A 7,870-nucleotide genomic window follows, 5' to 3' on the forward strand; every position below is an offset into this window, starting at 1 on the left:
GTGAGACTTTCTCCTTTTTTGTCTTCTCCACACAATCCCCATAATCATATTCTATTCCACCCATAGTGCTATGTCCATGGCTCACGCTCATGTATTGCGTGAAGGTTGAAAAAGTTTGAGATTATTTAAGTATGAAACAATTGCTTGGCTTTTCATCGGGGGTATAGAAGTTGGGAACATCTTTGTGGGACGAAAATGAAGCATAGCCTAACTATATGAATTTGTAGGGATGAACTTTCTTTTGCCATGTTATTTTGAGAAGACATGATTACTTTGATTAGTATGCTTGAAGTGTTACTATTTCTTTTATCAATATGAACTTTTATTTTTAATCATTTGGATCTGAACATTCATGCCACAATAAATAAAATTACATTTAGAATTATGCTAGGTAGAATTCCCATCAAAAATTTCTTTTTATCATTTACCTACTCGAGGACGAGCAGGAATTAAGCTTGGGGATGCTTGATACGTCTCCAACATATCTATAATTTTTGATTGTTCCATGCTATTATATTACCCCTTTTGGATGTTTATGGGCTTTATTTTACACATTTATATTATTTTTGGGACTAACGTACTAACCGGAGGCCCAACCCGTATTGCTGTTTTTTTGCCTATTTCAGTATTTCAAAGAAAAGGAATATCAAACGGAGTCCAAACGGAATGAAACCTTCGGGAGTGTGATTTTTGGAACGAACGTGATCCAGAGGACTTGGAGTGCAAGTCAAGAAGCAGCCGAGGCTCCCACAAGATAGGAGGGAGCGCCCCCTGTCTCGTGGGCTCCTCGGGCGTCCACCGACGTACTTCTTCCTCCTGTATATACCTACATACCCCGAAAACATCTAGGGAGCAGACGAAACACAATTTCCACCACCGGAACCTTCTGTATCCGCGAGATCTCATCTTGGAGCCTTCGCCGACACTCTGCTGGAGGGGGAATCGACCATGGAGGGCCTCTACATCAACACCCTTGCCCTTCCGATGAGTTGTGAGTAGTTTACCACAGACCTACGAGTCCATAGTTATTAGCTAGATGGATTCTTATCTCTTTTTGGATCTCAATACAATGTTCTCCCCCTCTCTTGTGGAGATCTATTCGATGTAAACTCTTTTTGCGGTGTGTTTGTCGAGATCCGATGAATTGTGGGTTTATGATCAAGTTTATCTATGAATAATATTTGAATCTTCTCTGAATTCTTTTATGTATGATTGAGTTATCTTTGCAAGTCTCTTCGAATTATCAGTTTGGTTTGGCCTACTAGATTAATCATTCTTGCCATGGGAGAAGTGCTTAGCTTTGGGTTCAATCTTGCGGTGTCCTTACCAGTGACAGAAAGGGTTGCAAGGCACGTATTGTATTGTTGCCATCGAGCATAACAAGATGGGGTTTATACCATATTGCATGAGTTTATCCCTCTACATCATGTCATCTTGCTTAATGCCTTACTCTGTTCTTATGAACTTAATACTCTAGATGCAGGCAGGAGTCGGTCGATGTGTGGAGTAATAGTAGTAGATGCAGGCAGGAGTCGGTCTACTTGTTATGGACGTGATGCCTATATACATAATCATGCCTAGATAATCTCATAATTATTCGCTTTTCTATCAATTGCTCAACAGTAATTTGTTCACCCACCGTAATACTTATGCTATCTTGAGAGAAGCCACTAGTGAAACCTATGGCCCCCGGGTCTATCTCTTATCATATTTTCTTCCAATGTACTTTTATTTGCATCTTTACTTTTTGTATCTATATTATAAAATACTAAAAATATATTTATCTTATCATACTATCTCTATCAGATCTCACTTTCGCAAGTGGCCGTGAAGGGATTGACAACCCTTTTATTGCGTTGGTTGCGAGTTCTCAGTTTGTTTGTGTAGGTGCGTGGGACTTTTGAGGAGCCTCCTACTGGACTGATACCTTGGTTCTCAAAAACTGAGGGAAATACTTACGCTACTATTGCTACATCACCCTCTCCTCTTCGAGGAAAACCAACGCAAGCTCAAGACGTAGCAATCCTCCACGGAAGGGAACTCGACCCTGAACATCTTTTCAGCAAGACTGACAAGGTCCCACTGGAAATCCCCAGGGGCCAACTCTCGAAGCCTCTGCACGATTTGTGTCTCAGACTCCTCCCCTCTGGTGACCTTGACAATCCCCGTGGTCAAACTCGGGGACTCGTCAGAAAGCTCTCGCTCAGTCGGAGAGTCGAAAAATGTTAGCTCAGCACACTAAACTCTATACATCATGAGTGACGGTGCCTGATCTCGCAGTAACGGACAATCCCCAGAGTCGTGTGCTAGTTTACCGCAGGTATCACATAACAGAGCCACACACTCCGCAATAAAGTGGCCCTTGTCTCTGCAACGATAACAAAGCATCTTTGCCTTCCTGCGCGCCCACTTGGACGCCCTATCCGCCTCAGCCCTATCAGTCAACTCCGCAGACACATCAGTCATAACCTCGTTCTCAGGAACCTGAACAGTAGCAAGAGCCATCACCACCTCCATAGCGTGATCGGTCAGTACAGGCTCCTCGGCAGCCCCGTCAACTGTCATCTGCTCGACGACAACAGGTGGTGGCGGTGGACATGGACGGTACCGCCCCCTCGGCCGCCCCGACCACCACAATGGCCTCGGTAACCTCCTCGCTGCCGATGACCCAGATCAGAAGGCCCCTCAACGAAGCCGCCTGAAGGACCCAAGAATGGCCTCTCAACCGACCCAACGCTTTGCCAAGCATAACCACGACCGCCACCCGTGAACGAAGAGCCACGGTGCTGGCCAGCCCCATAGGCACCGTAGCCGTCATCCCCCCATTGACCTCGGGGCTCCGCCACAGTACCGATGGACCGTGACGGCGCGGGCGGGCGAGCAACAACGTGTGGAGGAGGGGCCGGTGGCCTTGGTGGCACAGTTCCCCGGCCCACAGCTGCCACCGCAGCACCACCCGAGACGACCGGCCGAGGGCTGGAGCCCTGTCCTCCTCGCACGCCCGACGGCGCAGCCGGAGCCGGCGGCCTCCCCACGGCAGCCCCTCCAGCCAAGTAAGCCTCAGTCGCCCCCCCCCCTGACCCGCGCTCCGCAGCGACCTTGGATAGCTGCCCACCAGCACGTCCGACAGCCGAAGCCGGCGCCGACAGCACGCCCCTGCCACTCCCTTGGCCCGGTGGCAGCGCGCCCTGACCATTGCCTTGGCCCGGCGGCAATGCACCCCGGCCACTGCCTTGGCCCGGCGGCGGCGCCCCGGAGGCCCGACGAGGATGAGTGCCACCAGAACCCGTCATCACACCTAGGGGAGGGATGCGGCGAGCCCGGCCAGGTCCGGCAGAATGCAGGTGCGGCACACGACGGAGCGAAACCCTAGGTCGCGGCGGAGGAGTAGATGATGACGAACGTAACATGCATGCGCCCCTCCTCCCGGTATCGTTTGGAGCCACGTCCGGCTGGGCCTCATACCCACCAGACTTCGGCCCAAACGTACCCACCGGCCCAACAGGACTCGGCTCTGCTCGGCCCAGGAGCATGTTCAAACGCTCCTGGCGAGCGGCACGGATCTGGGTCGCCGTGGCCGCTGGCGACGAAGCCGCGGCCACCTCCAGCGCCGATCGCGCACAATTCCGGCGAGCATTCTTACGCCTCTTGACCAATGTCCAAGAATCCGGTCGAATCATATCAAAAAGTGTCAAATTTGGAAGACATACCTTAGGCAAAGGACCCTTCCAAGGTCGGACTGCCGCCGCCGCCGTTCGCCGGTGAACAACTCGGTGCACCATCTCCGTCGTCTCCCCCGCATGGAGCCCGATCCTCGCCGGATCATCAACGGGAAGGATCTTGTCCACGGTTGAAGCCACCTCGTCTTCGTCGTATCCAACACTAAAAAAATCACAAACGAAATCCGAAGGAGTCGCCGATGGAGGAGATGGAGGCGCCGCCGCATCTCCCTCCTCGTCGCCCTCGCCATCGTTGTCTTCGGTAATGGCCCAGAACCGGCCCCCCACCTTCCGGCGATCCCCGGAAAGAGATTGGTGGCGGCCCCGCAGGGATCCCGGCGGCAGAGCCGCAAGTCGCCCCCCGCGTCGCCCCCCTCATTAACTTGTCTTCTTTCCTTCAAAACTCATGCTTTTATGCTGTTGACGCTTGGTTTTTAGAAAAATCGATGGAAGGGGTTGTAGGGGAAACCAGGTTTTTCTAGTTTTCAGGTAAGCACGACTATTATATTTCTGTTGTCTGCTAAATACCACGTATATGATGCGTTTGGAGAATGAGAAAGTTACTGCGGTCGAGTATAGTGAAAACATTCTCCAAAGTCTATATATACAGTTTGTAATTTGTTAAACAAAAATGTGCTTGTGGTGTGGATGATGATCTGTTCAGTTCGTTACGTTCAGCTGGACTGTAGTACTGTTATTGGTGTTCAAACACTCCCCTTGCCTGCTGTTTTGCCCACTCAAAGTGTCAAGATGCTTCTGAATTATATGGCCATGAAATTTGCCAAGCCATATACTATATGCTACCTGTTCGAGTAATTTGGAAAGGAGGCAGAATTTTCTGGTCGCACGGACACCAATCTGACGATTAGGTCCTTTGTTGCAGATGTTGTCCACAATAGAGTTTCTGGATTTTATCCCTTGTCTCTTCGTTTTCAGAAAATAAACGGAGACAGTAGGCGCCGGGGCAGACAAACCGTTTTCATCTGCCAATGCTCCATCGTGCATCACCTGTTTGCATCCCGTCCGGAGGGAGTAGTAGATGTTTGCATCCGCGCAAAATTTCTGCATGCCATGACGCAAAAAGGAGCCCAAAGAGCGGAGCATTAATGAGGGGTGTTAATCGCTGATTATTCGTTCGATTGAATGTGAAACGAAAGGATTTAACTTCCTAGGCGCGCCTCTGTACCACAGTTTTGATTTTCGGCCGAAAAAATCAATTTTCGGCCGAATTTCGTCCATCTCGCTAGGGCCCGGTAAATGTCTGTGCCGGCCTAATATTTCGGCCCAGTTTGAATTTTCTTTTGGCCCAATCCAACGTCGGAAGCCTTCCCACGGTCAGCGTAAGTTGGACCCATCGAACTGAATGCCCTAACCCTACACAACTGACGTTTCGCTGCTCCTCCCGTGTTTGCGGCGGCGCCGCTCAGCCCAGACGCGGCTCCGCCACTCGTCGCCGCCTGCCTACCAGATCAAGCCTCCCGCTCCTGCCCCTTCCACGGCTTCCCGACGGCCCGGCCCCTGCTGCCGACCTCTGCCGGCAGCGGCTGAATCCATCGAATCCTCCTCAACTCTGCAGCACACACGGGTGTTGTTGGGCCGCAGCTGAATCCATCGGCTAATCTCTGTACATGTTTCAATCGTTTTCTCTTGGAGCTTATTCTGATGTGTTGGACTGATGCAGTGTCTGTTCTGCTTATTTTCAAAAATTCCGGCCGAATTTCGACCAGATTTCGGTCAAATTTCATTTAAAATTCAAACTTTGATTTTGTAATTTCGTCCGAGATTTTACCGAAATTTTTGAATTATCCGAATTTCGTCCATCTCGCTCATGAGCGAAAAAAATTGCAAACCGAAAGCCAAAACACAGCTCTGTACATAGGTAGATGACGATGCAGCAAAATCTTTCCTCGTCAGTCTTCCATCCTAGAATCCAATCCACCAAGCCCACCTGCAGAATGGCAGAGCAGTGCAAGATCTCTGCTGCCATTGTAGCTGAGGAGAAGTCGTGCGTGCTCAAGGTGGATGGGTACTCAAGAGCGAAGGCGCTACTCAAGAACGGCGAGTGGATGACGTCTGCCCCTTTCAGTGTTGGAGGACACGACTGGGCCGTGGAATACTGACCAAATGGTTACCCAAAGGATTTAGCTGATTCTATATCTCTTTATCTACTTCTTCAATCTGCTGGCGCCGAAGATGTGAAGGCGAAATTCACGTTCAGTGTACTTGACAAGAATGGAGAACCAGTGCCTTCATACAGCCCTACCTCCAAAACTGTAAGTACCTTCTCAGGGCAAGGTTCAGCCAACGGGTACGATAACTTTCTCAACAAGGCTGATCTAGAGGCATCGGTCCATCTGACAGATGACTGTCTCACTATCAGGTGTGATGTTACCGTCATCCACGGCGAAGAAACAAGGGTTCATCCAAGCGACCTGCACTGGCATCTCGGCGACCTCCTAAAGAACAAGGACGCAGCAGACCTAACCTTTCAAGTCGGTGGACAGACATTATCGGCTCACAGGTGTGTCCTAGCTGCTCGGTCATCCGTCTTCAAGGCGGAGCTTCTCGGCTCCATGCAGGAGAGTTCTGCCGCAAGTCCTATTGAAATCCGTGACATGGAAGCTGATGTGTTCAAGTCCTTGCTCCACTTCATATACACCGACTCTGTTCGTCCAGTGCTTGACGTAGTGATGGCCAGCCATCTGCTCGTCGCCGCTGACAGGTACAACATCATGAGGCTGAAGCAGATATGCGAGGAGAAATTGTGCAATCACATTGATTCCAACATGGTGGCAACTTATTTGGCTCTAGCCGAACAACATGGTTTCAGTCGTCTCAAAGAAGCTTGTTTCCAATTCCTTGCTTCTCCATCCAATTTGGAGGCTATGATGGCGAGTGATGGTTACCAGCATCTCAATTCCAGCTGCCCATCTGTTCTCAAGGAGCTCATAGCTAGAATCATGCCGGCTGAACTGAATACGGCAAAGGATATCATCATGGCAATGTGGAAGTAATGCCTACAGTACTACTATCATCATATAGTCATCCTAATTTTAGTAGCACTGGTTATGCTACCTCTCCATGTATGGCTCATTTACGTTCCAAAACTACTCATGTGAGTAGAATTGCTATTTTCCTTTCTTGCTAGATATAAGAAAGCATTGTTGAGACTTCCCATGTACGTAGCCTACTTAACCATTGTGTCTTTATTAAGTCGATTACTTCATGCGTGCCGTTCTTGTTTTGTATCGTCACTGCTGCCCTGTTTTGTGTGGACCGACTACAAAGATGAATTGAGCATCAACATTAGATGCTTGTGTTGTTTATTCTGTTTCGGATGGTTGGGCATGGCTTTTCATTGATTGTCAGCTCCTGAACCACTCGAAGGCAATCTGAAGAGTGTGATAGCTTCAGCAGTATTGGCATCAAGAACCTGATTCAGGAGGCAATTAGAATGTGAGGCCATGGGGGAATTGGGAAACAAGATACAGCCCCCCCCCTCCCGTGGCGCTCCAGCGGGCGCCGCCGGGGGGAACCCTAGCCGCCACCTCTCCTACCCCCCTCTCTTGGCCTCCTTCCACGCCGCCGCCCAGCGTGCTGCCGGACAAAGCCCGGCCGGCAAGGGCGGCGGCGGGGCCTTACCTTCTGCGCGCGGACTTCGGCTGGAGCGGGCCAGCCTATCACCCGAAGGCCCTGGCTTATGGCAGGGCCTAGCAGCATAGCGGCGCAGCGTCCTGATGGCGTCGGCGGCGCCTCGTGGCGGCGCGGCGGCGGCGGGCGGGCGCTTGTGGTGCGGCTGCTGCAGCTGGTGCGGATCGGGGCTCTCCGGCTGGATCTGGCGGTGCACGCTGGAGGGACGGCGGCAGCGGCTGGTCCAGGCGGCGGCGGTGGCTTCAAGTCCGTCCTGGCCAGGGGTGCGGGTCGGGTGCGACCTGGTTGCGGGCAGCCGCCCTTACGTCGGCCGGTGGCTGGTAGGGGTGGCGGCACAACATCGGTGGACTTGGCGGACGTGCTGGCCGACCACTTGTCGGCTCCGGTGGCTGGATGTTGGCGAGCGGCATGGACGGGCCTCCCGGTGAGCAGTCTTGGCGGCAGGCGGCAATCTTCTAGGCCTCTTGGCCGGTGGACGGGTCGACGTTGGTGGCCTTGCG

The 7,870-nt window shown here is 51.6% G+C and overlaps 1 pseudogene; it reads left to right on the forward strand.

Moving 5' to 3' along the window:
* Window positions 1–4,957: 4,957 nt before the first annotated feature.
* Window positions 4,958–6,733, forward strand: LOC123117178 (BTB/POZ and MATH domain-containing protein 2-like; annotated as a pseudogene).
* Window positions 6,734–7,870: the final 1,137 nt, after the last annotated feature.

This window comes from Triticum aestivum, chromosome 5B (assembly GCF_018294505.1).
Source record: "Triticum aestivum cultivar Chinese Spring chromosome 5B, IWGSC CS RefSeq v2.1, whole genome shotgun sequence".
NCBI lineage: Eukaryota > Viridiplantae > Streptophyta > Magnoliopsida > Poales > Poaceae > Triticum > Triticum aestivum.